The sequence below is a fragment of the Lissotriton vulgaris genome, chromosome 12, assembly GCF_964263255.1.
Source record: "Lissotriton vulgaris chromosome 12, aLisVul1.2, whole genome shotgun sequence".
NCBI classification, from domain to species: Eukaryota; Metazoa; Chordata; class Amphibia; order Caudata; family Salamandridae; genus Lissotriton; species Lissotriton vulgaris.
Genome location: NC_141700.1, coordinates 122,666,453 through 122,680,532, shown reverse-complemented (window position 1 = coordinate 122,680,532; position 14,080 = coordinate 122,666,453).

The window sequence follows — 14,080 nt, the reverse complement described above, 5'->3', positions numbered from 1 at the left end:
CCAAGATCGGACATGCATCACAGTACTCCACACTAGCCATGAGCAGCTGTGCTTGATTGATGCGCGGTTGAGATAGTGCACACAACAGTTGAACATGTAGACGAGGGGGGGAAAGACAGCATTGAAACACAGCCTGTATAATACTTGACTACTGTTGGCTACCTTTGCCCACAAGTGAAGTACACAACCTTAGTCCTACGGAACTTGATTTTTGAGGTGTTAGGGGAATTGTTATGCCGGAGAGGGTGAGTGGGAAGGGAGGGGAGGGACAGAGTCTGGATCGTGGCCTAGTTGGGGACGGGCAGGTGTGGGTGGGTGCGGGGGGAGGAGGGGGACAGAGTGCGGCTGTTTGGTGGGGTTGGGGGGAAGAGAGTTTGGTTTTTCAGGTTGTTGTTTACAAGAGACCACACATGGCAGGATCAGGGTACTTTGATGTGCTGGAGATACAGATCACATTACTGAAACATGTTAACAAACTATGACGGCTGAACAGACTAGAATGGAGGGCACCAGCAACGCGTTAACGTTACTGACTTGGAATATACGGGGTCTTAATGACCATAGGAAGGTTTGGATAGTCCTCCAATACTTTGCCAGATAGGGGGTGGATATGGCCCTACTGCAAGAGACGCACCTTCCCACGGACAGTCACATCCTCCGCTATAGAGGGCTCTTGGGCAACGTTCACGCCGCAGGATTCACCACACATGCACGGGGTGTCCTCACATGGGTTAATCCGAAAGCACGACTGACTATGACTCCGTTAGTGACTGATGGAGACTGGCGCTACACTATCACGAGATGTAAGGGTAGGGGGCTGGAATTCTGTATAATAAATATGTATGGACCTAATTACGAGCTATTAGTTATTATAATTAGTTATGGAAATATATTCTATGGAACTTGCCTTAGCAAATACAAGGGGTGGACGCTCTTTGGTCAAATTTGAAAGAAAATGGGGGACCTGCTGTTTGACATGATACGACTTTGTCAAGCTTTATCTTTATCTGACTCATTATGAAATATACCAGTTACTTTTTCCTTCTCTGCTGCTTTATGAATTTGTATGTATATGATCTTTCGGTGCTTTATTAATGAAACCATCAGTACTTCTTACTTCTTATGTATTTGATTTGTATATTTAATAACTTTTTCTTAATATCTTCCATGTCCTGGATATATATATGCATTCCTTTTTTTTTCTTCTTCTTTTCTTTTTCTTTTCCTGTCAGCCTGTGTACAATAAAAATTGTTAAAAAAAAAAATAAAAGAATTACGAGCACCCAGACTTTTGTTCGGAGCTGACGGCTAAGATTGTGACGTACTCAGGAGGGGAAATACTCTGGGGGGGGGGGGAGACTTTAATATGACCCGACACCCACACATAGATAGATCGGACGATCCTGACCGCCGCCCCTCGGCTGCTGCCAGGGTCTTGGAGACACAGATGTCCCACATGGACTTACGCGTCTGGAGATATCGGTACCCAGAGCAAGGAGGCTATACACACTACTTGGCACAATTCAACATACACACAAGGATAGATTATTGGCTGGCCACTCCTTATTTGACCTCTACTATTAAAAAATGTGAGATACTTCCTCGCACGTACTCGGATCACTCTCCGATCTTGATTTCCATGACCACGCCAGTGAGACGGATGCCTCCATTCGCCTGGCGGTTTCCCCCCTACTCACTGCTTGATACCTCCTTCAAGGAGGAGCTGGCGACAGACAACAAGGTGTTTTTTTACGCCAATGAGGGTTCTGTAGAATCAGTGCAGAGTGTGTGGGAAGCATTCAAATTATACATTAGGGGGGTTACAATATCCAAACACTCAGGGGTCCTTCGGTCGATCAGAGGTAGGCTGCAGACTCTAGAGTCTAAACTTGGCGCTTTGGAGAGTAGGCATTTGCATAACCCTGATGAAGAACCTGACAAAGAACTGGCAGAAACATTACGGGAATACAATGAGGAGGCTGATGCAGAGATCAAGCACCCAGGGAAATACACCTCAGCTAGGTCATATGGCGAAAGCGAACGCCTGGGTGCGGAGTTGGCACAGATGGCGCGACCGGCCAGGAGAGAGGGAGGAGTCCCCGAAATGAGATGCACCGTGACGAAGGAACTGTCTCGGATGCGCAGATAGCGGAACGCTTCAGGGAGTACTACTCCACCCTATATGCCTCGAGAGGTTCAGGAACAGACGAACGTATCCTAGATTACCTTACGCATATTGAATTGCCTTGGTTAACTGACACTCATCAGTGATTCCTAGCGCGCCCGATAGAAGGGAAAGAGATAGTTTGGGCGCTTTCAGCTTTGAAATCTGGAGGTGCGCCTTGGAGTGATGGCCTTAAGGTGTCCTTTTATAAGGCCTTTCCAGACCTTCTACTCCCTAGACTGCTTGCACTATTCGAAAGATATGACGGATTCGGGTACTATGCCACCATCAATGCAAGAAGCGATACTAGTAGCTATACTCAAACCGGGTAAAGATCCGGGAGATTGAGCATCGTACCGACCACTATCATTGCTGAACGTGGATGCGAAGATTTTCGCAAAGTTGCTCACCAATTGTCTCAGCCCTATGATTCCCACGCTCGTTGCCCCGGAACAGGCGGGATTTGTCCCCTCACAAAATCTCACATATAATCTCAGAACGGTCTTCGCTGCTTTTCAGCACACGCGCCCGGAGGTTCCGGCGATAGCCGTCTTCCTGGACATGGAGAAGGCCTTCGACTCTGTCGAATGGCCTTTTCTGAGGCACGTACTGGGTCGTATGGGAGTGGGTCCATTGTTATTGCAACTCCTGAATATTTTATACACCTACCCCACGGCTCGGGTCCGTATTGGGACTTTGATTACGGACACGCTACACATAGGAAGGGGCACAAGGCAGGGGTGCCCCCTCTCTCCTCTTTTATATGCACTAGTTGCAGAACCCTTGGCCTGTGCCCTATGTGAATATCACAGCCACCGGGGCATACGATTCCCTACATATAACCTGATAGTATCCACTTACGCTGACGACACTCTTCTGTATGTCAGAGACCCGGAGTCTCACCTGTCGACGGTACTTCGAGGAGTCGTACTGTTTAGCTCACTGTCGGGTATTTATGTGAACTGGAGCAAGTCACTCATGTTTCCCCTCACTCCAGCTACGAAACAATTCGATCCGGAATATGCCATACAATGGACCACAGAGGCGGTACGCTACCTGGGTATTCAACTACATACTGACTCTGAGGTGATACTACGAGAAAACTATGGCACTGCTATCTCGAAATTAGAGGATGACATTAACAAATGGATTACGTTACCATTGTCATTATTGGGACGCATTTCGCTCATGAAGATGGTGGTGTTGCCTCGCCTTCTGTTTTTATTCTGCAACATCCCCATGGTATTGTCCTCTAATTTCTTCAATCAGATGCGAGCCCAAATGATCCGTCTAGCATGGGCTGGAAAGCAACCGAGGGTGGCGTGGAATATACTTACACGCCCATATGATTCAGGAGGACTGAATGCCCCGGATCTAGAATTATATTACCGGGCGGCACAAGCTGCTCCCGCATACCACTGGATTCATGGGCCAACGAACACTCCCCATATACGTATTGAAACGATCGTTGCAGATCCTATGCCCTTACCAGCGCTGCTGGCTAATCCCAGAGACCGAAGAATGGGGCTACTAGATTCTTTGAACTCGGTGATGCATGCTTGGCACCACTTGATGGACGGACAGGCATGTAGTCTGATGTACGCTCCAGAAGCCATGATCGAGTGGTGCTCTTGGCTGGGGCCATGTCTAAACGGGGCAGTGCTGACAGCGCTGAAGGCACTAAATATACACAAGATGGGCGATTTATTCGCTGCGGGCGCTGTCCGCACATGGGACGAGTTAGAGACAGGAGACCGAGAGGACCACCCACTGCGACGCTTCCAGTACCATAGAGTGAGACATGCACTGCAGGCACTTCTGGGCACGGAGCTGGAGGAACCACAGACTGTCACAACGTTTGCCTACGTGGATTCTGCTAAGTCCCCCGCTAGACTCATAGCCAAATTGTATGCTATGGCCCTGGAGGAAATGAACGCTGAGTATGCCAAACCAAGACTAGCATGGGAGACAGGCCTCCAAATAGATTTAAACGACGAAGTCTGGCGATATTGCTGCTCAAGGACCAAGCGCATCTCCCTCAATGGGACTTACTACACTCCGGAAAGGCTATATAGACACAAACTTCGTGAGGACGCTCGTTGCGAGAGGTGCGGGACAGTGACGGCAGACTTTCTACACGTGGCATGGTCTTGTCCTGAGATACAAGCATTTTGGCGGGGGTGTACAGAGAGGTTAATGACACTACACAGCTGACACTGATACCTGATCCTTTGCTAGCAATATTAGGCTACTCCAAACCCATACGACCATTGCACAGAAGACTGGTGGGGATTGGTGTCACTACAACGCATGCTTTTACATCGCATGCCTTTACAACGCGGTTTTTACCACGCAGTCCATTACAACGCATAATGCTTTTAGGCGCTGGATAGTGAATTATTTAATTTACTATTCCAACTCCAGTCCCGGTGGATAGCAGGGAAGGTGTTGGATAGTAAATTAAATATATTCCCTATCCTAGAGCGCCCCCCAGCGCAATGCGATGTAATGGTAGTGCGTTGTAAAAAATGCGTTGTAAGTGATGTTCCCCGACTGGTGGACATGGCGTTTCTACTAGCTAAAAGGTGTGTGGCACTGCGCTGAATGTGGGGGCCCTCCCCCACCCTGACGCAGTGGTCAAGGGAGATGACATATTGCTGTACCCAAACGGAATTATACTGTGACCTACTACCCCCCGCAATCGGCCTAAGAAATTCTGGGCTTGCTTCCTCGAAAGAAGGCGGACAAATGACGCCACGTGTGAGGCTGAAACTGACACTAGCTTGGAGATAGACACGACTGCCACTCCCTCACCCTCCCCGGACTGAGGACGATACGACTTATAAGACGATACATGGTGGGCTCCTGGCACTGAGAAGGAATGTTTTTGTTCTTAATACATGTAGAAGCTTCTTAATTCATCCCTGAGTGTGCCGCTGCCCTGGAAAGCGGGTGGCATGTTCCTCTTACAGAATAGTTACCTATGTAAGCCTGTACATAACCATCTGTGCCTTATTGTGGTCATTTATTCCCGCCAATGCCTGTTTGGATTGTTTTTCTTTTGTCCTTTCTGTATTTTTGAAAAATGCCAATAAAAATTTTAAAAAAACAAAAAAACATTTTAACATTTTCAGTTTTACATTTTCCTTTTTGATTATATAGATGTTATCAATATGCTACTATTATTGTTTCTTCTAAACAGTCAGTGACCCCCTGGGTAGGCCTAGTGGGCTCCAATTTAATAACTGCTGCCATTTTGTACTTTGTATTCTTTCGGCCCCTTTCTGAGTTACTAAAGCCCATACACCTGTCAGAAAATCAACTCCAGTACGTGCTAAGAAAAAAAATGCGTTAGTTCAAAATAGTGATATGAATGAAATGCATAATGAAAAAGGCACCGATCTTCATAGTAGAATACGAATTCATAAGAGAGCTTCTCAACACAAAAACCATTTGCTGGATCCTTATCTGACAATATCCCACCAAAATTGTCTGATTGATTGGCCATCTGACAGCCTCTTCGGAAATAGTAGAAAGTCTCTAATTTAAAGTCTGCAGTCCTTCCAGCATCATAATGTAGCTGCTTGGTTGTAAACTAACTAGAGTTCTTATCATTACTGCAGTTTGTCTTGATTTCAATTTCTTAGGTTTTTGCTAGTTTGGACCATTACAGATGATTGAAGTTATAAGAACATATTCTGTTTGAATGTTATTTATCCAAGAAAGGACTCTATAGAAGTATTGCGGCATAGGTTGAATTGTAAAACATGTCTTCTAACAATTATGCTGTTCACATGACTAGATGAACACAATTCTGGAGAACTGCTGAAGCAAGTAAAACATCCAGTTCTATTAAAAGAGCTGGAGATAGAGAGCAACAAAGACAAAGAGGCGCATCTGAAGCCAACTTATCTGACGGCGCCATTGGAAGAACATGAAACAGAGAAGTATCTTGTAAAGCTCCCTCAGTGCGAGGCTTTGGAGTCTTCCCAGTCCCCCGAAATCCCAGGAGGGTTAGCAGACTCTGCACTGGAGGATGGTGAGTCCAGATCACTCGCATGTTGTAACCTGCTCTTTGGCCATAATGTGCTGTTCTGATAGCGACTTCTAAGTGCAGATTCCTCACCTTTTGAATACTCCTCAGGTATTAGACTGGATCCAGAAAATCTTTTGCAGTACACGTACACTGGCTGTGTCACTGGGGGCTCCGGTTCAATGCCGTTTTGGATATGATGTGTGTGGTACTATATTTAGGCACTACTCAATTGCTCTGACATCAGTTCCTTTTTATTCTTTGCTAACTGACGGAGATCCGGAGCAACCTCTCATCTCATTCAGACAAATATGTGACGTTACAACGTCATCAAAATGATCGCGGAATGTTGCTTCGTAGTTTTTGCAACGCAAGTCGTTACAACGACTTGCGCTGGAGGGCGCTGGACTTAGGAATTGTATGATTTACTATTGCAACACCAGTCTACATACAGTAGAGAAGGTGTTGGAATAGTAAATCATACTATTCCTTAGGTTAGAGCGCCATCCAGCGGAAGTCGTTGTAACGACTTGCGTTTTATTATCCATGATGTGAAGGCATTGCGATGCAACGCCAGTGTGGTAATGGATGTTTCCCCATTTAGACAATTCCTCAAAGATTTTTTCTTAAAAACCATTGTTGTAGCTTAGACGTTACCTGCCAAATCTACAGGCCTTAAAACCTGTGGGGAATGTTCCAAACAAGTGTCTGTAACTGACCCATATGTGGTTTGGCTGTGGTGCCTGGCGTCAGACCACAATTCCAAGACCTCCAGTGACTGTGCCTTGATGCATTCCAAGATCATTCAAGACTGATAAGTGAAACATTTCGTGACAAAGCACCTCAAGACCATGTGCTGGGATAAGTTGATGTCACAGACAGGGCCTGGTCCCACTCCCAAGGTCACTCCTGTCACAGGTCATCTTCATTTTGAAATCCTTGTTCGAAACCAAGAAGAAGAGCAAGAAATCCAAGCACAACTTGGTCGGCTACAGCCCCACTTGATGTCTAGAGAAGGCATGAGGGTGTCATTGTGCCTCCTTGGTACTGTCCCGAATTCACTCTATTTCAGAGTAGATTCTTATTCTTGCTCTTAGGTAACTGGAATTTCTTGGGACATTGGCAACGCTGCAGCAAACCAAGGACTTTGCAAAACCATGGTGCTTTTTTGGCACATTAATGGATCACTGTGATTAACTTGTGGGCCCTAAGGAGCCGGGAGGGTTGCCAAGCAGGATTCCACGGATGGATCATCCCACTGTGTCAGTTTGGCCCTCTGTATCTGCTCAGGGCTCTGGCTTGCCTTTAGTACCAGTTCCCTCCATGACACCACAGCCTACGCAGGAACACAACCCCAGACTACGACGGCCAACCCATAGTACTGACTAACCCCGAGACTGTACCTACCTCGGCCGAGGCCTCAACCGGTTTACCTATGTTCTTATTGCAACACAGTGCCTCTACCTGCCGGAAGGCCTCATGTCCTTCATGAGTCATTTGGCATTGACTCCGATAAATTGGGGCTATGATGCTGGGGATGAGAGTACAATGCTTTACCCAGAGTATAACTCGTATGAGGATATTCCAGACGGCAGAGGTCAGGATACTTCCTCAGGCACTGGACTAGTTCTCTAGTTCTACCCCCCCGCCCCTCCCCCACCGGGCCTGCCAAGAAAGAAAGTGTCTCCTTTGCTATGGTTCTGCTTAGGGCAGCAGAAGGTTCTTGACCTTCAACTTCACTTTCAGGAAGTTAAAAGCCAATGTTCTGAAGGAGGTGCTGCTACCTGGACAGTCAAGTTCTGAGCCCATTAAATGAGGCTATCATGTATACCATACTAGGTACTTGAGCCAAACTCTGCTAAGGTCCACCTGTGCATCTCCATATCACCAGACACCATCGTCCAGCTCCAGGCCATCCACCTTTCCTCACCCAGTACCTTACTTCTGAGAGCACTGTGGTGCAGTCTTCAGCCAGTAGAGTTAACCCAGACTAATTTCCCACTACTCCCCAGGACAGGGAATTGAAAAGGATAGCCGCTTATGATTAACATTTGTTTCCTCTATAAGTTTGGCCCTTTGCTCAGTGAAAGCCAGCTGCATGTTAGACTGCTGCTCTTATGCTCTCTGGGATTCCATGGCCCATGTGTCGTCCATAGTCCAGCAAGAAGCCTGGGACTTTGATTCAAAGACAATGCAAGATGGTTGTGATGCAGCCTTGTGCACCATTGCTGGAAACTGGACACCACTGATTCCTTTGGTACTAAGCATGGGCGGAAAATCCGTTTCGCTCGCGGATTTTGCGGATTTTCTGTAAATTCGCAATCCGCGAGATTTGCGAATCTCCCGCAAAATCCGCGAGCAGCGGATTTTGCTCGCACTGTTCGCGTGAGTTCGCGGCTTCCCAGTACAACTTCGCGCCCCGCGAATAAGTGCAAAATTGCAGAAATACGATCTTAGCAAAACTGAAACTACTTACCAGGTTCAAAAGTTCAGGCTCATCATTAGTAGCCATTTCCTGTAGTGCTTCCTGAGGGGCCCCTCCAGAGTTCAGTTGCCAGTTGCAACTATTATGTGACCCTGCTCTGAACCTCAGAATAGTTACACATATGCCACAAAGGTCCTGAATTACAGCTAAGGGAGACAAGCAGGAGCCAGGCTGGAAGTTCAAATCCATTAATCAGCCCCTAATTCATTATTGTCAGTTGGGGCAGGGCAGGTGTTGTAACTAATTTTGCAACAATGAAAGCACTTAGCAAGTGCAAAAGATCACTAATCAGGAAGCACTAAGGAAGCAGGTGCCAGCTAAAAAAATATTCTGTGACACATTAATCAGCCCCAAATTAATTCAGGTCACTTGAGGCAGGGAAGGTGTGCTTGCGTTGCCACAATAATGTACACTGACTGGACAACCAGAGGGTGCTGTGATGAAACAGAGGGTGGCATGGGTGGGCCAGAGGGTGGCATGAGTAGTCAGAGAGTGGCAGTGGTGACAGAGAGTGGCAGTGATGAAGAAGAGTGTCCCAAACAGGCTGGACACGTAGAAACAACAAGTTCGCGAAACTTGCGACCCGACAGGTAAGTTCGCAATTTGCGAAATTGTACAAAACCCTTGCGAACTGGCAGAAACTCGCGCAAACACAAAAAAAATCCGCCAATTCGCGAGAATTCGGATTGCGAGTTCGCAAAATTTGCCCATGCTTATTTGGTACGGCTGTTAGCACCGGTGTGGCCAATCACAGGCAAGCCTGGATGCGGTTGACCGCCTTTTCAGGGGACATTCAGGCCAGTCTCATGGGCATGATGGTTTACGGCTTCTGACGTTTAGAGAATAAGCAAACTGGGCCATGGAGCGGTGCACAGATAGCAGGGCCACAGATTGGCTGACGGTCATCCTAGTGTCTCTTGATTGAGTATAGAAAGAATGGTACCGCAAGTTCCTGGGCTTGAGCATTTGCCCCTCTATCAGGCTGCCTCTTCAGGAGGATCTCCTGCTGTAGCCACAGAGCAGGATTCTCTACTCTTTGTAATCTACGCCTCCATGTTTTGAAATTGAGCAGTGGCAGTTGAGTTATTGGAACCTTCATTCTGAAGGCGTGAATGTCATCTTGGCAGCCAGGCATCCCTCATCTAAAGCAGTATGCCCCTGGCGTTGAGATATGTTTGTGGTCTTGTGCGCTACTAAACAGATAGTCCCAATCCATGACAAACTGTCCAAAGTTCTGTTGTATGTGTTGCCCCTTTCCAAAGTCAAGGCCTTGCTTTGCGCACTGATAAAGGGGACCTGTTGGCTAGTTCAGCCTTCTTACAGGAGCCGGCCAGCCATCATTATTTGACTATCTCATGGTAATGCATTTCTTTAAAGGTCACAACATATGTTTAATCCTTTTGTGTTTTTTGTGCTCAATGGGTTTTATGTTTGGTTCTCACATTCCTCGTATAAGCTCCTATTGATCATAAACACTGTTGTCCTATTATGCTCCTTATTTGCCAAAAATGTTCACTTCCTTTCACATTGGGAGGTCCATCACTTTGCCAGCATTCTTTACTCCTCCTCACCCTCCAGTCCTATTGCAATGTAGCATTAACAGATGCAGTAGCTGACTTTTGTTAAAATGTATGCAATAACAGGAAACCTTTTGGAGAAAGGGTGTTCTTTAAACACACAGATTATCATCAGTTTTGCAGATATGTAGATGTGAAATGACATAAGTGTAAATTTATGCATTGTGTTGTTCTAGGGGTCCCTACCAAATGGGCAATGTTTTGTCCTGAAGATGGTCTGCGGGATTAATACATTTGAAGACCGAAACGTCGACTACATAGTCCATTTCTTGATGTGTAAATATTTGCACCAGTGATTATTTTATGCTTTGAAGATAAATGTCACTTATTGTATTACTTTGGATTGGACTTCTGTGCAAATGAATTATAGGTAGAACTGTTAAAATCCTTATTCATTTGTAAGCATTGTAATCAACATGAAAAGTTGACTTGTACCCTATTTATTTGTGATCTTGATATATTTAAGAAATAATTTTTCTAAAAAAGATTATCCTGTGTTGTTGTTATTTTATTCTCAGTATGGCTATATCAATTGAATAGTCTTTTCTGTTGTATGAAGTACCAGAATATTATAAATGTATTCAAATGACAGCAGATATCAATTGAAGTGATTAGATGATTGTTAAAATTGAAACATAACTCTAAATCTAAAACATATGTGATAAACAAAATCCCTTGCTTGCACCTTATACTTAATATTGTGAATATCTGCCCAAGCCTGCAAGGGTATATTGGGTTTTCCCACCCCCTCTTTGTCTAATAAGAAGCCAGCATTTGTGAATGCCACAAATAGTAATCCATGGCAATCCGTGGGTTTTCCAAACGTCACAAAAGGGACATATCAGGTCGATTGAAGCTTGACCTAAAAAAGCATGGCACCCAGACTATAACAGTTTTGCGAACCCTCTGATTTTAGATGAACTACTGTCAGTGAAAGACATAAACAATGTGTGGAAAGGTTTGGTATTGGAGTGGTGTGAAGTGAAAACATGTTTTACGTATTTTTGTTTTATAAAGAGTGTTTTTATTAGTGCATTTTTGGAGGCAAGAATGTGTGTTGAGTGTACTTGTATTGTTGGTGTGTGTTTAGTCTACTTGTTATTGAGTACTCACGTATGTTGGGAGAACGTATGTTGGGAGATAAGAATGGTACACCCATGCCCTTAACCACCCATACTAGCATTTTACAAGCGATCCTGACATATAATCTCTCAGTCTAGGAAGTAGTAATGATTTCCTGTATTGCACTCTGCATCAGGTCTGCTTCCTTGTCAGAGATGATCTTGACTTGTTTCTGCAGTGCTGCGAATGTTGGCTTATGTTATGTGTGACACTTTCAGTTAGTCCATGCTTTTGAGCTAGCCACACAATGCCTTCTGGGAATTGTAGTTTTCCTTTTCTCCTTAAAAAGCGTAGGCTTTCATGGCTCAGCATGCAAAGCGCTGTTTGCTGATGAGCCAGAAATTGCTGCAGGTTTCGCATTTGGCAGGAAGGCATTGATCTAGTATGTAAATGATTGCACCGCAGCTTTACCGAACTTTCAGAAGTAGCTTATGGAAAGGCAGTCCCTAGAATACAAATTATTTGCAAGAGAGATATAGTCTCATTAAACTCAAGTAATGTAATTGCATTTACATAGCGCTTATTACCCCTGATGAGGCATTAAAGCACTTTACTGTGAGTCTTACCCTTTCACTTAGGAATAAGGCCCTCCACTTGTTAAAGAAACAGAACAGGGCTGGGTAGCCATTTATTCTAGGAATTTAAAATGATTCGTAGAATTCCATGGGTAGGGAAATCTTTGAAATCTAGTGAAGGAGACGGTGTTGTGTTGAACTTTGGGTCTCCACTGATAGTTAAAACGATTTTAGACAGGGTTGGGCAAGGCATTTAAGCAGGGACGGTATTAGTATTCTGCCATTGGGTTTATTTTATCGAAACGTCCTGACTTTAATAACTGAAAGGGGAGATTACAGGGACTTACCCCATGCACAGGGTCCATATGATTATAATGTACCAACTCACAACAGATTTGAGCTTTTCTCAAATCTGGAAGAAATCGATTGACTAAGTCGTTCATCAGTTTTCAAAAAGACCCTTTCCCCAATGGTAGACATGAAGGAGGGCGACCATGTATTAGGCCTTACCAAAAGTGATATTTCTCCATCACACACACCAAATGGGTCAAAACTAGAAACACACCATGGTCCGCCTGGCAGTGGTAGGGACCGAGTCCGTAGTATAGCACCCGTAGATAATTCTAAGGTGAAAGGGGTGTACTCCCCTATGGTAAGGTGTGGTCTATGCTCGCAGCTAGGATACAGTGATCCCAATAATGACAGTGAAGGCCCAAAATTAGCTTCTTGGAACATTGCGGGCTTGCACAAAAAACAGCCTCTATTGAATGGTCTACATTCATTGAGGAGCAAGATATCTTATTTTTCCAAGAGACATGGGCCGCGGGCCAGGTATTACGCTTAGGTTATTTAAATTTTTCCAAAGCTGTGGAACATGGACAATGTGGCAGACCCAAAGGGGGACTGACAACCTGGGTCAGGCAGTGTCACCAACATAAGTTTGAGGAGATTCATATTGACTGTAGGGACATTCTCATTATTAGGTTACACCAGGGAAACTTTCCTGATTTGCTACTTATTAATGTTTATTCTAGGGGCTTGCAAGGTGGGAAAGCCTCACATACGGTAGCACTTTTAGATGCTTTTTTATTAAATCAGAGAGGTCACAACAATATACTAATAGCTGGTGATTTTAATTGTACATTCGAACCCCTGGACTTTCATGATATGAATTTTAACACAGAGGAGTATGTACAGTGGTCGATTCCTCCACTGGATCTTCGTGCAATAAAGAAATGGACTAGTGCAGCACTACACCATTTCTACTGGAGAAGTGTGGCTCACTGGTTAGAGGAGGCAGACCTGGAAGCAGAGGTCAGCCTGGGACCAGGGTTCAGTTTCCCGCTCGACGGGGTCCTGAGTCCTAAAATGTCCCTGGACTCAACAATTCTTGCTCCGGTGCCAACTCGATTCACGGGTTCACACTCTGCGACTCTGGGCAATAGCTTGCTTAATCTCCACAACGGCCCCTTGCGACGGGATGCCTGGCTTTCACTTAGCGGACACCCTGCCGGGGTTATCTCACAGGGGAATACCAGGACGGGTTCCCTAAGCAAGCGCTTAGAAACCGCTCGGTGATTTGCGCTATATAAATTCCTGTACATTTACAACTAAATGTTTTTTGTCTGGAACAAGGGGTGGGAGCAGCCAAGGGGAGAACTAGATCCAACAAGCATGGGATGCCCACTTACAACAGTGGGCAACGTACTAGTTGTATAGACTTCTTTATGCTCAACAGGGAGTTCTGGCCCAACTTATGAGATATGGTGGTCTGTGACCGACCAGAAAGTGACCACAACCCTCTATTATTCTCTTTATGTTCTTTGCATCCATATTGTGGAGAAGGGTTGGTACCACGTGCAGATTTCGTAGACGCCCAAATGACAAATGATACACGCCGAGTGAAATGGGCAAACGTGGCTAATAAAATTGAGCATGTGAATTAAATGAGTAGGTTGGTAGCTAACGCCATAGACACTCTCCAGACTGATGCTGCGCAGGAAGAATACAATCTTAGAGCTGTGCAGGTCCATGAGGACCTTTTTAGTGAGCTCAAAAGCTTTATCTGAAAGAAAGAGGTTAGTATTAGATTCCTTATCTTAGAATATCCCCAGGCGTCAGACTGGATCCGGAAACTTTTGCCTAGGAGTACCCTTGCGCGTTGGTAGGCGTCGTCTGCGGCTC